We start from the raw sequence: 17,895 nt of genomic DNA, 5'->3' as shown, positions 1-17,895 counted from the left end.
TGGATGAGAGACAGCATGGCCTTCAAGTGCCTGCCTGCCCTGTCCCTCGCTGCCTTTGTAACCTTGAACGAAATAATTTTGAGCCTCAGTTTCCTCATCTATCAATTAAGGGGATTGTGCACAATGATCCACCCAGAATGTCTTAGCTGTACCAGGATGTGTCTGCTCTGAGGAGAGGTGTATGGTTTTCCTCACTTCCCAGTTGTAGCAAAGTACTGAAGAGTCACTTAGGACCAGCCACCCTTGACAAATACCCGTGAGAAACAGCAGTAGCTTCCACTCCTATTTGCCAAGTGCACGTAGGTGCCTGGCACCTTATACGCAGCGTCGTGTAATCATCACAGTAGTCCAGTGAGGTGTGGAAGGTTAAAGCCAAGAAGCAGTCGGTTACACTGATCGCTGAGCTCACACAAGCTAAAAAGTGGCAGCGCGGGGGTGCCCTCCCCGGCTTCAGCTGCCGGGAGTCCTGACCCCCTGCTGCGGTGCCAGGTGGACCTCTCAGCCTTTACTCCGAGTCGTGCCCGATGTGTCCGAAGCACCCCTGCCTGTCTTTCTTTCTGCTCGACTTGGCTCCCTCCTCAAGAAGCAGTGCTCACACCTGCTCCTGATAGTGTTCATTGTCTCCTTCTTCGCCTCTCAGGCTCTCACAGGGGTCACACCTGCCTTGGTCTCCGGTGAGTGATGACAACCAGGGGACGCCCTGCTTCCAGACAGCTTTCCTTTCTGGTCGGGCTGAAGCTCATAGTTTGTAAAAGCAGCAGAGGGGCAGCTCACGGCGGGGGCGGGGGGCGGGGGTAGGGGGGGAATTGGGGACAGGCCGGCATCCGTTCTCCCCTTTCCTTGAGACATGTTTGCAGTTGGCTACACAATTTAGAGGAAGAGAGACAAGTTGAAAGGAAGCACAGTAAAATGGGAGAGCAGAGAGATGGCTTCTGAGATCTGGGAGATGTGCCCCTCCCAGACCGCTGGTGGCACCTTCCCTGGACAAGGCTCCTCCATCTGCTGCAGTAAGAAAAGCTCTTTCAGGACCACGAACAGTGCCCTCCCGCTCCCAGGCCCCTGTCCCCCAGGGGTCACGGGGCCAGCTGAACCACCGGTAAGAAAACCCATATGTCCGAATTCTGCGAGTTTGTGTGGCAAATCTTTTTTCTTCGATTTCCTAGTCATCTAAGCCTGTATCTTAACTGATTGTGAAGCATACAATTTCTTTACCAAATTTCCCTCTTCAAGCATGTTTGAGAATTCCGCAGTGTCTCGGCATTGCCCAAACCTGTCCTGATTGTCCCTATTCTGATGGTCACCCCAGCCACCATAGGGCTTGTGTGTTACCGTCTCCACAGCCTGGGATATGTGCCCCTCTCGTCTTTGCCTGTCAATGAGCTTTTTGTTGTCACCGTAACAAAGTTACCCCAACCTCATGGCGTAAAACAGCCCATGTTCATTATAGTTCAGTAGGTCAGAAGCCAAGTACAAATCTTAGCGAACTAGAATCAAGTTGTCAGCAAGGCCACAATCTTTTCCGGAAGCCCTGGGGAGGAGTCCACTTCCTGCTCATTAGTGTTGTGGGCAGTATCCAGTTCCTCATGACCGTAGGGCCGAGGTCCCTGTTCTTCTCCTGGGTGTCAGCTGAGCCTGTTCTCAGCTCCCAGAAGCTGTGACTCCCCTTGGCTTATGGCCTCTGTCCTCTGTCTTCAAAACCAGCAACAGTGGGTCCAGCCTTTCTCACCTCCCATCCTTCTTTCTGTCTTCCTCTTCTGTGTTTAAACTCAGTGACAACATTGGGCCCTCATGGATCATCCAAGATAATCTCCCCCACATCGAGGTTCTTAATCCTAATCACTTCTGCAAATTCTTTTGCCATGTAAGGTCACATCGTCACAGATTCTGAGCATAAATGGTGTGGACATCTCCATTGGGGCCATTGTTCTGCTCTTCCTGTTGTTCAGACATCAGTTCAGATGTCGCTCTCAGAGGGGCCTTGCTTGATCCTAGAAAATACTGTTTACACAGTAATGATCATTACTTGCATTTACTTTTCTCACTTACTGTTTTTACTTGTTTACTGTCCATGTCTCCAACTAGAGTGAAAGGTCCTTATGAGGGGTCTTGTTCACTGCTCTGTTCCAAATGCCTGAAAAGTATTGATACGTAATTGCTATTCAGTAAATGTTTATTGAATGGACAAAAGTATGCATAAATGGAAATGCTCTTGAGCCCATCTGGTATAGAGGATTCTGGTTTGGAGTCTTTATATCCTATATTTCCCTTGTCCATATGGTTGACAAAATGCCTACTGTCTTCATCAAAACAACTCCTTCTGCCTCCATCTCCAAGTGTCTTTGGCCAGGGCATTAGAACATCATATTCCCAGTGCAGGACATTTCCCAAAGCCTGAGTTCTTCAGTCCAGGAAAATAATGCATAGAAGACTTCAGTAAATGATACAGATAGGACTTCAGTCTTGCCTACCAGATTCTCTAACTTTCACGAGGTAAAGATGTGACCCTCTGTCAGCAGGTCACAATAGCTAGTTCATGCATATCCCTCAAGAATTTGCATGTATTTGTGGGGAGAGTATAGCTTTACCCTTATTTAGGAAAGATACATTTTCTTTCTTTCCTGAAAGAAGAAATACGTGATACAGTAGAGTTTAGCTGTCCGTTATCTCAAACTGTTTTTCTTTTCTTTTCCTTTTTGCTTGCTTTATTGCACACAAACAAATAAATTTTTTTTATAAAAGAGAAAGGAAGAATTGCCCCGAAGTTGATACCAAAACTTTGTAAAGAAGCAGGAAAAATATTTCTAAGTATAAAATGGAAGTCCACTCCTAACCACACACAGACAGACACACACACACATACACTTACACAGACACTTCCAGCAAGAATTTAAAAATCCTGGGCTCATCTTACCATGATATGTCTTTACGGTAACATTTGTGGATCTCTAGACATGAAATGTAGCCTGTGCTCAGGTGATATATATATATATATAATCGCATTTAATAATTTTTTAGCCTTCTGGGAAGGTACTGTTACCCCATGTTATACACAAGGACATTTTGGAGAAAGAGTTTCCAGGAGATAATTTGGACTCCAAATCTGGTTGGTTGATACCAAAATCAGTGTTCTTCTCAGGATTTTTTCATTGCTCTAAATCTGTCAACCTTTCTGCTTTCCGTTAGGTCACTCCAGTTGTCTTCTGTACACATGCACACATACTATCCTCATGCTGTCCATGAACGCATCCTTTTCTATGTCTGTTCTTCTAGGGGAATATTCTCATTCTCAAAAACATATTTATTTTCCTTGTCTCAAAATATTGTTTCCTTCCAAAGCTTGATCTCACCAAGGAAATCTCTGGGACTGATACTAAGTTGAAAGCAGTCTGGCCTGGTCAGAAAGATGTAGAACTTGAATTTGAGCCATGGGTCTACCAAGTTTGGTAGTAAGATTTTGGGCTAAGGATGTTGTAGAAAAGCCCTTGGGAAACAGTGATGTCTTCCTGAGACTAACATTTATCAGGCCTGTCCTCTGAGCTCTGCATCTGGTCAGCACACTTCCACTGGTTATCTCATTGAGTTTTATCAACATTCCAAGCCTCTGTTTCTGTATCTCTAAAATAGCATGGAGAACTTTAGTCCGTTTCCCACTGGTGGTAGTGACATCAATGTTATATGTTATACACGTGAAAATGATTTTCTAAATTCAAATCCTTGTACGAGTGATTGCGAAATCCAAAGTGAAATGATAAAAAAGAACCTTGACCTGTTTTAAGTAACAAGAACATTTAAATCTTGCATAAATGCAAGTCCAGCAGGGCAGGCTCCAGGTGTGAATGGAACAGAGGCTTTAGAATGTCATCAAAGAGCCTGGTTCTCATTGTCTTTCCAATCTTCTATCCTCAGTATTGGCTTCATCTAAAGCTGTTTCTTTTATGATGTTAAAATACTTTACAGATGAAATCATGACCAAAGAGATTCTTTTTCCTGTCCAGCAGGCAAAAGAGAGAGAGACCTGGTGCCAAGAATTTTACGTATATGCACTTTCTTTAGTTTGATTGGGCTAATTTATGTTTAAACCACTACTAGATAGGAAAGAGTTACCTTACGAAGGCCATTCACTGATTGGCTCACAATAACAAGAGATGAGCTCCCTTCCCTGAGGCTCATGGAAATAGGGGGTCATTTGCATAAAATTGGAGCCCTGTGTGGAAGAACACAGTTGAGTCTGTGGCTAGGCAGTGAGCAAATCCACCTTCACAGGGGACTTCTGCCCTGTTTTCCACGTCTTCTGTGTTTCCTCTTCAGAAAGGCAGACTGGTTGTTCCTATTGACTGACTAGAGCCCAGGATGTTTGTTATTTGCACTTGATAATGAAATGCTGCTCTGTATCCTTTCTGGCATAAGAAGTCAGGTCTGGAGAACAGATCAGACCATCCAAGGATTTCTTCCTACCTGTATAGGCGTGTTCCGTACAATGTGCCTTTGCCACTCCTCCCATCAAGGAGTAAAATTTATTTCCCTACCTTGTCAATGGAGACTTGTCTTGGAAGTTGCTTAAACAAAAAACTGCAGTTGAATATTGCAAGGCTTTTCAGCCTAAGTCTCAAAAGGCATGTAGCTTCTAATCTTGTGTGCTACCCTAAGACTGCTGTGTCTAAAAGCCCGCGTTAGCCTCTCTGAGGATGAGACACCACATGGAAAGAGAGGTCAAGCAGGAGGCTGACATGAGCAGATACATGATGCCTGTTTCAAGCCTCTGTATTTGGGGGTAGTTTGTTAAACAGTAATAGATAACTGGTATACAGTCTATGGGTCTGGTTATTTAAGAAAGAGGGGTGTTTTATATATATATATATATATATAATAAAGTATAAAGCATATTATACTTAATATGTATGCTGTATTTAAAATAGGATATGCCATAATATAGTTTAAAATGTTTATTTATAGGGGAAGAAAGAATAAAGTGAAGGGGAAGGATATAGAATTCTTTGTTGATTTGAATTTAAAATCATGTAAATATCATACATAATTACACAACAAAATACAAGTTTTAAATACAATCCTAAAAATCAAAAGTAAAAGCAAAATGAACTTAAATTTCTATCTAGTGGTACAACTTTTCATAGTAACTTAAAAACACAGTTATTTGTCTATCCATCCCTGGAGGAGAAAAATAATTACAAACAAACAAACAAAAAAAGACAAAACCACTTTAAACTTGGTTATTCCAGGAGAAATACCTATCTTTATTTACTATCTGGGTCCACTGTACCTTTTTTAATCTTTATAATTTCAAGTTATTTTACAAATAAAAGAGTTCAGTGGACCCATATGGTAACCGCAAGACAAAATTAATTTTATTCTGTTTTTTAAAGTAAATTTTAATGTTTTTCTTCAGTAAATTATTCTGAGAAACGCCTTAATTGAATGAATTCCTGAATGAGTAATAAAAATTCGGTTCTTTATTTCTCCATTTAACACCGATTTTTCCCTCTTTGTTTACAATTAACCGTATTTTACAAAGGAGGAATTTGACAGAGAAAAATAAGATATGGATTTCGAATGTCCAGCAAAGGACTTTTTCTTAGACTGTGTTTCTGCCTTCAAATCAGAATGACTTCAGGGGAAGCAGTCAGAACCCTAAATATTAAATGTTCTATCTGGAATACTCTCAATAATTGCCTTTAAAAAATGTAACCTTCACCCGTTTGAAGAAGGTGAATTAGGAACTCTGAGTTCTTTTTCCTCTTATTCAAGCGCTGAGACAGTACAACTATGCATTTAGCAGTGACAGACTCAGCTTTATGGGACTAATTATGAAAACCAATTATTTATTTTTCTTCATTAAAAAGCACAAATATATGTGAATAGCCTCCCTAAGGACTGGAGAGTTTCTAGGAATTCTTTTTTTTTTTTTTTTAACAAGAAGAGGTAAGAGTTTATTTTCTTAGAGCAGCTATTCCAGATTGGTTTTGTGTTTAATGGAATGAGCTGATCAAGTGCAAGTGGAGAACTGAGTATCTCTAGCCCAAGAGTCATTATGGACATATTGGAGTGGAGATCTTGGTAAATTAAGTATCAAGCTAAAAGCAAACTTAAAATGAATTCTAATCCCATTCGACATAGAAGGTACATCCACATTTGTCCCGGTGCTGATACAGAAAAAACTATGAGACAAAAATCTCTTTCCTTAAGAGATGACTTCCCAGTGAGGAAAAGAAACATTTGTGAAAATAAAACTGACGTGTTGTGACAGCGACTGATGTGTCCACCAAATACTGTGGTATTCCATGTATTTAATGAGTCAGCTTGAACTAGGTGACTAGAGCATGGACTCAGAGAGGATACGTGTGCTGGGATTCCAAGGGCAAGAAGGAGTTGGCTGGGTGCACCAAAGCATTGCTAGACAGAGGAAATGGCAGGATGGAAAGGCTGGATAGTGCAACATGCATTTGGGGAACGGTAGAAAGTCTAGAATGACTTAAGCCTGAGATGCGTGAGACAAACAGGACCATTTAGTGGAGGCAAGGATTATCTGTGCCTCGCATCCATTCTCTACAACTGTTCTGAGCCAATGTCTTTTGGGAGAAGCAGTCAGAGGGCAAAATTGGCAGGTCTGGTCAAGAATTGGGAGCTTGGGACCCATAAAGGGCATGGGTGGGAGAGGTCATTAACAGCATCCGATTGGCATTCACTCCAGTTTTTGGAAAGGGACCCCATCACTCCTTGTTTTGCTTGATCTTTCACATGCAACATAATGATTAAGAGTCATTCTAAAACATTTCTAATTACTAATGAGATATGCAGGGGAGTAATGGTGCAAGGACTTCTTGGACAATCTTGGCACTGCATGAAATCCTCATAAAGAGGATGGACATAGGGGAACCCTCTTGCTAACGGTGCCAGACATCCATGTAAACCTGTGGAGTTGGAAGAGCAGAAGGAGGGCACAAAACATGGTGTCAATACCGATTGGCCACATACAGATCTGTGAGGTTAAGATATTGTTTTTCTGTTTTGTTTTGTTTTGTTTAAGGGGTGGCAATAGTGTTAGTAGCAGGAAAGGAAGGAGATATGATTACTGCCATTATTATATATATATCTTTCCAGAGTCGAACTGTGGGCTCTTGGATCTTGGTTATAAGGAGTTTACTTTCTGACTGATGATGTCTGACTACACCTGGAGATAAAGCAGCAGGTTGGTAATGCATATTTCTACACATTTTGTATTGTGATTAACTACTATGGTTTTCTGTCTCTCAAGCACTCACTGCCTTGTACTCAATACATCTCTGTTGAATTAATGAATTGCGTGCCTTATATTATACAGGACTTTTGCATACTAGACTATACATTCTATGAAGTCAAGATTTTTTTTGCAGTAGATTGCTGAAAAATGGCTTCGAATTCCTCCACCCCTGGATGTGCACCACATTTGAAATATGATTTTGCTACTCCTTCCAAGAAAAGATGGGATATGTTTCTTCAGCAGTTTGGATCTCAGCTGGACTTCTGACTTCCTTTGACTGGTGCAGTACAGTAGGTAGAAGATTTTAAAAAGTTCTGAGTGTAATTCTCGGACCTTGAAGTTTCTGTTCTCACCCTCTTGAAATGAAGATCACTGTATAAAGTTGCTAGGTTGGCTTTCTTGGAGTTGAATAATCATATGTAGAGAGAGAGTTTGTTACCAACAACCAGCATATGTATGAAACCATCTTAGACTATGCCTCAGTCCAACTACCAGCTGATTGCCATCACAATGAATAATTACAGGTGGAATCAGTTGAAAATCATCCAGATGTACTAAGCCCAAATCAGGGACGCCTGGGTGGCTCAGTTGTTGAGTGTCTGTCTTTGGGCATGATCCTGGAGTCCGGGGATTGAGTCTCACATCAGGGTCCCTGCATGGAGCCTGCTTCTCCCTCTGCCTGTGTCTCTGCCTCTCTCTCTGTGTCTCTTATGAATAAATAAATAAAATCTTAAAAAAAAATAAAAGAGTTGCATGATTAAAAAAATAAAGCTCAAATTATTGGCCCACAGATTCATGAGTAAGTAAAATAGTTATTTCAAGCTGTGGAATTTGGGGGGGGTTGGTTTTTTATGTAGCAATATATAACCGACATACTTTATCTGTATGATTCATTGCTGGATTTCTAGAGCCTAGTCAATCTCCCAACACCTAAATAGCCCTTGTTAATTTTTTATCAACTACAAATTTTGATTCTTACAAGAATCATACGAGGTAGATTATTATACTCATTTTTTTTTAAATGAGGAAAAAGAAATTTAGAGAGATAATGTAACTGGTCTATATCAGTAAAAATGCCAACAGGAAACATAACACCCACACCATAGATTAAATTGAGAAGAATTTCGTAAAAGGGCTATTGACAGAGGCATGAATAGGGAGTTCAATTATCTGAGAGTCCTAACATGGAACCTCGTTGTGACTGCCCCAGACCTGAAAAGCAGAGAAGAAAGAGCAACCACAAATAATGTTTGCTTGACAGGAACTAAAATCTTTGATGGAGTGATCCCTATGGGGAGGAAGATGCAAAATAAGTACCCTAATCCCACTGTCTTCCTATCCTCTGGTTTCTTGCTGATGCCTCATTGGACAAACCTAAACAGAAGCAGAGGCCTGAAGAGCATGTTGAGGAATCCATGTGGACAGCTTCCCAGGCATGGATGGGAGACAAGTATGGAAAGTGGATTTGGAGAGTCAAGAGAGTGCCAAATATGCAGCATGGGGCCAAGACCATTGCCTGTCAGGAATCCAGGTCTGATGACTCCCAGGACTCTGTGCAGCATGCATTTGGCTGTTTCAGGTCAGACATCGGATTCTTAGAATATGAGAACTGATCTCCAACATCTCTTTCCTAGTCTTTTACAGAAATAATTGCCTAAAACATGTCTGCATGGCATAGAGGTCATTTCTTGCTTATTAGCAACTTAATTAGTCCCCAAGTGGGGCAGGAGAGTTGAGGATGTTTGTCAAGAAAAGGAAGCGATCCTATTCATATACACATTTTTTAAGAGTATTTGCGCTCCTGGTACCCTTAAGAAGGCTATTTCTTATGGTTGGAGAATATTGTCCTTCATAACCAGATCCTATTTTGAGTCTTGTGAAAAGATGGAAAAGTAGTTACTGTAAGACTGCAAAGAAAAGCAAGGGGAGAGAGATAATCCAGACACTATATACTTTCTTCTTGATGAAGGGGCACCTAGATGGCTCAGTCCATTAAACACCTCAGGGTCTTTGAACTGCATTGGGCTGGTCAAGTCCTGCACTGGGCTCCCTGCTCAGCAGGTGGAGAATCTGCTTGTCCTTCTCCTTCTCCCACTTTTGCTCTCTCTTACTTGCTCTTTCTCTCTCTATCAAATAAATAAAGAAAATCTTAAAAAAAAAAAAAAAGCAGATGAAGAATGGGTTTCACCCAAGAAAATAACTTAGTCATATAAGCACACAGAATTTCCAAATTTCTGGTAGATAATGTGGGTCGTGTAGTGTAGTGAAAAGAGCTCTGGGTTTGGGACTCCAGACCTATCCTCCCTACTGAAAGGTGTAACACTGTGATTCAATATTTCAACTCGTTGGGATTCCATTTTCTCATCTATCAAAATATCAAAATTATGTCTGACCTATCCACCTCCGAGGGTAGGGTATAATAGCATGGTAACATTTTTCTCTACGGCACACTGAACTCTGTGTGTGTAAGGTATTCTTCTCAACAAATGCAAATATTTTGCAACCCCCTGGAAAAATCAAACAAGCAAACATGTGGCCGTATTTCTTTGAACAAATTCAGTTACCCTTGATGGCCTTCCTTCTAAACCCTGTCTTTGAAAGCTGTGCTTCGTGAGAAAAGGCGATGAGTTGGCCACAAAGAGCCTTGACCTCGCGTGGCCTTCCTTTGTGCTGGCTGTCCTGGATAGCAGAGGGCTTAGCCGCGGGTAGCCCTCAGGGATCCAACCCCAAGCAAGTGATGTTTGATTCATAGAGTTCTTGAAAAATCAGAGGGAACAACTGAAGCCTGGCCTGGATTACAAGATTTATGAAATACAAATTTCACCAGTGGCCTCTGTCTCCTCTTTCTTTTTTGGTGATGGGTTAAGAGCTCAGGTTAGAGAAAAATAGAGAAGAAAGCAGTAGGCAAGTTAGGCAGTGACTGATGATCCTTCTGGCCTGAATCCAGGTGCATGTTTGTGCACAGCTCCATGTTTGCACGGAGAAGGGAAGCATATAGGGGCACAGGGACAAGTGATAAAGTAGGGCCACCAGCGTGGTGGAGACTACACAATGAGAATTTTTCCAAGATCCATTTTGGAGAGAAGGAAGTGACTTTGTTTTCCTTGCCCACTTTCTCTTAATGCTTCTTATACCGTTCAGATAAATGGATGGAGGTACATTGCCTCCATACTCATTACAGAGGGTCAAAGGAGATTTTTTTTTTTTTTATCTGTAGAGGTTTGATGTCAGATATATTGAGGAAGTCTTTCTTTATTATGCTTTTATTTTGGCCAAATGAGTTGTGCTAAACTTAGCACACGTGCCTGAAACAGCGTGGTAAAATAAGTTGTAGTGCTTATTTACATTTCTGGCATATCTTCTCTTATTTGCTGATTACCTGTTTTTCACCCTATATCTTGTCCCACCCAAGTTAGAAACACTTGGCCCTATATAGATATATATGGAGGTAGGTAGGTGGGTCTATCTCTGTGTGTGCTGTGTATACATGTGTGTATGTGGTTCTTGGTGTTTGGAGCCTGGCTTCCTCTTAGGAACAGTAGTTATGTCATCTTCCCACCTTTGGCTTCCTGTGCAGCCTCAGAGTAGTTCCCCACTTTTGCTCTGGTTCCGCGGATGCCAGCCTCAGAGCAAAGCTAATTCAATGGCCTGACACAATTCTGACCCTACGAAGGCAGTAGGAATGAGGCTCATTCAATTTATGAAACTGTGATGACCTGTTTTCTTATGGATGGTTCTATATTTATTTATCTTATTTGGGAAAACAGTACAAAGAACATAACCATAACTTTCATATGAAAAAAAAATAATGCAGCTGTGATATACTTGCTTGGGATATTGTTGTAACACACCTTCAACAAATTGACCTTCTGGCTATTTTGCCTAAGCCTTCATAGATCTCAGCCTCAGGAAGATGTTTGCTGTCTCTTCAATGAACGGATTATAAAGGGATAACAAAGAATAGTAACTAACAACAGCTACCTATTCAATAGCACCCACTAAGTAGGCCAGGCATTTAGAGTGTGTGTGATATATATGATATATACACACATGTGATCTATACACACATATAAAATGTGTGTGAGTATAGATAATGCATATATTTATTATGTGTGTGTATGGAATTCTCTCAAAGAGTAACGCAAAGATATTTATTCAGAGCATAGCAAAAAATTGATGCCAATAGAAGGGAGATCAATTATGCATAGACTGTCTCCATAGTCAAAGGCAAAGGTAGGACTTATGAATATTTCAACTCTAAGTGTGCATGATGTATCTATATCTGTGCAATGGTCATTAGTAGATAAGCCAGGCTTCGCACAAATTCCTCCGTTCTGATTTTTTTGTTCTCCTCTTGGTCAGCTCAGCTAGCAGAGGAACATATTTATCAAGAAGACTCCAGTCTCTTCTTGATACAGCAGTATCAGCTGAATGTCGGCTCAAGATAATGACCAGCTAAGTAGGCTCCGTGTACCATTCCCCATCTAAAATGGAGTGGCTCCTCTGCCTTAGGCAATTAAAAGGTATTTGTTGATTGTCAGCCAAATGTCAAAACCGTGCAAGGTCATTAAGAAAGCATACGGGAGAAAATCTTTCTTTGAAGATCACATAGGAAAATATGGTTGAGATTATGATTTAGTCTCAGTGAAGTCCCAATAACATCTGAGCAGCTTTTGGTCCTAGCCACCAACGTGGAATGTCAGTGTCTTTCCTTTCATCAAAGTAGGTACATCCCTGTTATCCCACTTGCATTGTATCCAAACTTCGGTTCTGAGAAATAGTGTTTAGAAGGAGAGTGAGGGAGAGGGAGAGAAAAGAAGCAGGAGTCTAGAGGAATAAAGGAATAGATTATACATGATTACATGTGTAGTTTATCATTTTCAAATATTATATTAACCATTCACTAAGATGTCATCATGAAACTATGCTTTACCAGCATATTCTTGGCTATTTTTGTGGGTCTTTACCATTAAAAGCCATATTCATATCATGCCCATATGTTTTTATACATCAGCCCTTATGTAAAAAACCGTATGACACACAACATTTAAAATTTGTAAGGGGGAGGGCACCTGGGCGGCTCAGTCAGTTAAACTTCTGACTCTTTAGTCTCAGCTCAGGTTGTGATCCTAAGATTTTGAGATCAAGTCCTGCATCAAGCTCCGCCCTCTGTGCTCACTGAGGAGTCTGCTAAAGTTTCTCCCTCTGCCCCAACCCCCCCGCCCTGTGTGCACACACTCTCTGCTCTCTGTCTCTCTCTCTCTTAAAATAAATACATAAATCCTAAAAAAATAAAATTTTTATTGGGAATTTTCTTTTTCTGTCCCAGAAATTATACTTTGTTATTTTTCATATCAGGAAATTGAGATGTAAATGATGATACTACCTTGGTCTTCATCATGTTCAATATGCTTATTTTCTTTTTTTCCCTAAGATTTTTTTTTTTTTTTTGTATTACAATTTCATTTTCTTTTGAAACTCTGCGTTTTCTGTGTTATGGCCCACCTCTGGTTATTTTTGTTAAGATGAGATAAATAGACAGAGAGATACCTGCCTACTGTCACCAGTAATCCATCACAGAAAATCTGACATTCTGCATGCAAACAGGAACTGGGAGTCAATTTCCCCTTATTTTAAGTGAGATAAATTATAATGTGTTTCACACCAACCCAAAATCTGTGACAAACTTCCCAAATCGCAACTAAAACAAACTATCTATCTAAAGCTCAAACTGTGTTTGTTTAGGATAGAGGGTACTTAAAACATCACTTTCTGATCACCAATATGTTTATTTTATTAAGAGTTGCTTGTTTGCAGTAACATCTCTTCTTCTATTATAACTATTTTTCTCCTTTATTTTCTCGTTTTCTTTAGCAAAAAGTTAATTTTGTGGGGATGGGGAGAGTCATTGAACAGCATTAGTCGAACGAGGGCTAAGCATAAAAGATACTGTGGAGATCTCTTCAGCACAAGCTCAGGATGGCAGGAAATGGCTCACACTGAGTATGAACGACCCTGCGATGCCTCTCTTAGCACCAGCAAGTTTGGGACCCACATCCCCTTCATTGCTGCCCAGAGTTGCTTTTCAAAAGATGCACCATGGTTCTGATTTCCCATCAGTTGTATCTGGAATGTAACTCACAGCCGTTACCGCACATTGTCTTTTCACTGCACTTTGTAAATATTGCATTTAGAACTGGGGATGTATGTATAAACTTTTCTTAGGTATATTGCTGAAAAGTGTTATATCGAGAGATAAGTGCATTCAATCAAGTTATGTATTGAACACTAACAAATGTTTTAGAAGGAAACAATTCAATAGGGAGAAGAATCTCGCAGACCGTGCCTTTATAATGTAAGCAGTTTTCAGAACTGTGGTAACCATGACTCTAATGGCGTGCTCCGTGGTGGGGATGAGAGGGTAAGTGCATGTTGTACTCTGTTTTGAGCAGCTCAGCTGAGGTAAAACAGAAGCTGGGGGGAGGGAAGCAACAATGCCCAAAACAAGAAGAGTCTTTTAGAATCACCTCATACATTAGAGTGTGGATGTCAGTAGCCATTACATTTGTCGGAGATAAATTTCTTATTATGTACACTTTTATGGTTATTCTCTATTTGTAGCAAGGGCTTGGGGTTTTACATTTCTTGTGTATATATTTATGTGAATTGGGTAAGATAATCTAAGTGGCATGTGAAGGAGGCAAAACTTACAATGATATTATGTGAAGATCTAAGAAACAGTCAACAAAACTACAAGACAACCTACAGATGGGAGAAGATATCTGCAAATGACGTATTAGATAAAGGGCTAGTTTCCAAGATCTATAAAGAACTTTTTAAACTCAATAGCAAAGAAACAAACAATCTAATCAGGAAATGGGCAAAAGACATGAAGAGAAATCTCACAGAGGAAGACCTAGACATGGCCAACACGCACATGAGAAAATGCTCCGCATCACTGGCCATCAGGGAAATACAGATCAAAACCACAATGAGATCCCACCTCACCCCAGTGAGAATGGGGAAAATTAACAAGGCAGGAAACCACAAATGTTGGAGAGGATGCGGAGAAAGGGGAAGCCTCTTACACTGTTGGTGGGAATGTGAACTGGTGCAGCCACTCTGGAAAACTGTGTGGAGGTTCCTCAAAGAGTTAAAAATAGACCTGCCCTACGACCCAGCAACTGCACTGCTGGGTATTTACCCCAAAAATACAGATGCAGTGAAATGGCAGGACACCTGCACCCCAATGTTTCTAGCAGCAATGTCCACAATAGCCACACTGTGGAAGGAGCCTCGGTGTCCATCGAAAGATGAATATAAAGAAGCTGTGGTCTATGGATACAGTGGGATATTCCTTGGCCATTAGAAACGACAAATACCCACCATTTGCTTCAACATGGATGAAACTGGAGGGTATTATGCTGAGTGACATAAGTCAATCGGAGAAGGACAAACATTATACGGTCTCATTCATTTGGGGAATATAAAAAATAGTGAAAGAGAATAAAGGGGAAAGGAGAAAAAATGAGTGGGAAATATCAGAAAGGGAGACAGAACATGAGAGACTCCTAATTCTGGGAAACGAACTAGGGGTGGTGGAAGGGGAGGAGGGCGGGGGGTGGGGGTGACTGGATGACGGGCACTGAGGGGGACACTTGACAGGATGAGCACTGAGTGTTATTCTATATGTTGGCAAATTGAACACCAATAAAAATAAATTTATTTAAAAAAAAGAGCTAAAGATTTGTAACCATTGTAGAGTTGTCTCCTACTAAATACTGTGCGATCTTGGTCAGGTTCTTTAGCCTTTTTTTTTTTTTTTTTAATCTTATTTATCTACCCATAAAATATGGGTAATTACAGTCAGCTTGTGATGGCTTTTAAAGATAAGTATATTGACTCAGTTTTCTTCAAATATAGACCACAGGACAAGTCAAGAGAGGCCATTGGGATGGGGTCTAATCCAAATGACTAGCATCCTTAGGAGGAGAAGATATTCACATAAAAGGATAGTAGTATTTGAGTTATGCTGTATGTGGCAGGATCTGTTAATTCCATAGTCACGTGTACTGGCTCTAGTCCCAAATGAAATTACATTTACAGGGACTGGAGGTTAAGATTTTGAAATATCTTTTTGGTGGATACAATTCAACCAATAATAGTGAGTAAGAAAGGTGAAATTTTCCCAAGTTAGTCAATGAGGCTGACAACAAAAGAGGCCAGTGCTACTTCTACCTAATGTAGTTGGGTCAAAGTACATGCCACATCCTACAGGACAAGCATTCAGTTTATTGTATTTAATTTAGTTCCTCAGCCAAATCTTTAAAAGGCCTTTCAAAAGTTCAATCAGAAAAAAAAAAAAAATTCAATCAGGATAGTAGTATTTGAGTGACGCTGTATGTGGTAGGATCTGTTAATTCCATAGTCCTGTGTACCTTCTTAATCATAAAATGGTTGCCTTAGTCTGAGACAATGGGAGGTGGTATTTTATGTCAACAATTCAAATATTATCTGAGTCTATGGATGATAGTGACAGCTCAGGAAATGTGGGCAAGGCAGGGGAGCTCCTACCCAAAATAAATAATAATTCCTGAAGAGAGGAATGGTTGCGTTCCAGAATTGACGGCACTCAAAGCAAGCAACTTTGCCAAGTGAATGGTCAGTCTTGCTAGGGGATCCTACTTACAGGAGATCAGTATGTTTTTGCTACTGACATGCCAGCGGCAGCTTTTGCTAGGTCAGCCTCACTCAGAGGCAGTTCATACTAATGGGTGTAAAAATAGCCTTCCTCTCCACCACCGTGTCTACTTTGTTTACGGGCCGTTGTGCAAGCATTAGCGTGCTCACAGAAGGAATGTGGGTAACCACCTCCGGATACATTTATCTATCTCTTATTCAGTGCTCCGTCTAAGGTAGATGCTTCCTAATGGCTGTGAAGTGAGATAGCATGACCTGCACAATCTGCGCTTATTATCATAAGTCTGTTTACATAATTTTTGTACAAATCTTCTTGTTTCCAATCATCTGACCTCACTCTTTCAGACCTCTTCAGGGGTCAGGCTAGATACTAAACAATTAAATATCTGGTTTTGCAGGCCACGTAGTCCTTGTTGCAACTCTGTTTTGATTCTGTCATTGAAGTGTGAAAGTAGATATAGACAATAGGGAAAAAAAAAGTGACTCTGGCTATGTTCCAATAAAACTTTATTTACGAGAATAGGCAGTTGGCTATATCTGGCCCATGAGCTGTTGCTTGTCGATCTCTATTCTATAGAAGGAGTTGATCAAATATACATGTCAGTGTTCTGCTTACTGGAAGGGTTTCCCTCTCATCAGAGCTCCTGCAGTCCGTTCTTGCTCACATCAGTGTTTTGAGCTCTTCCATCCATGAGCCAAGCCTGATTTCCTTTGTCATATGTCAGCTGATTTTAGGAGGTGACCAGAAATCCACATTGTGAGCTGAGGGTGACATGTTGGTACAGCATTGGTAGGTGCTCTTGGGCTGTAGAATATCTGGTACATAACTTCCTTTTGTCTTTTAGTCCCGCTCGGCTCAAATACCAGATTTGTTGTTACCATATGATGGATTGCTTCTGCACGTGTCTAACTGGGTGAGTCTTACAATACCAACCAGTTGTAGGCAGCTACATTTTATAGCTATTTTATTTCCCATGGTGTAGCATTTAGTCTCTAGTAAGGCCTAGTAGCAGATTTTCAAATGATGAGTAATGCAGAAGACATGGCTTTGCCCTGGAACACTAGGGAACTTCATTGTAATTTTTCTATTATACTTACTAGAGACTCCACATGTCGTCCTTATCTACCGTAGATGCTCTAGCATCAGTGGATCTGTTGTGGCCTGAGCTGAAGGGCGAGCTGTACTAAAGCTGATATCTACAACAGAATCCTTTTCTGCTTTGAAAATCACTCTCTGCCTGCAATATCAAAGTGGCACACCAAACACTATGTATCTTCCTTAACGGGGAAGATACAAAAATTAACAGTAATTTTTGCATTACCTTAGAAGCAGTGTTCCAGCATATCTTGGAAGTGGTAGTCCTTTGAGTTTCTGTGAGTTTTATATTCCACAGTCTCACATGCATATGTTTTGACAGGGCATCCAAAGTAGTTGCCATTTTCTTTCTTTACTAGGTTCAAATACTCTGATGCTTCAGATTGAGTGTCTAAAGAATGAGATTCTGAGACATAAATTAGTGTGCAGGAGGTTTATTAGGGAGGGCTATTAGAAGAGACGGTAAATGAGAGGCTGACTGGTCAGAAGGCGATGAGCTATGATGCAATTTTAGAGAAACTCTGGGGCTAGAATGAAATTTCTTCTTTAGAGTTTTTTTCCCCAGGTGGGCTGAGTCTGTCCGATCTTCATACCCCCACACAGATCAGTCATTGAAGTTAGGCCACTCCAGAAGAGGGCATGGACCAGGTTAATGTGACTCTTTCCACAGACAAGGTTAAGGGCCTTCTTTCCAGGAGATTCCCAAGGGGATTAAGAGCGGAAAGCCCTTTCTTGGCAGTACTCCCAGGAACTAGAAGTCATTTACTCCTCCATGGAGATTTGGGCCATTTTTCACATTATCCCCTCTATTAATATAGAGGACCCAGGATGATATTCTTCAGCT

The sequence above is a fragment of the Canis lupus genome, chromosome 21, assembly GCF_048164855.1.
Source record: "Canis lupus baileyi chromosome 21, mCanLup2.hap1, whole genome shotgun sequence".
In the NCBI taxonomy this organism is placed as follows: domain Eukaryota; kingdom Metazoa; phylum Chordata; class Mammalia; order Carnivora; family Canidae; genus Canis; species Canis lupus.
Note: the sequence above shows the minus strand (reverse complement) of the source record.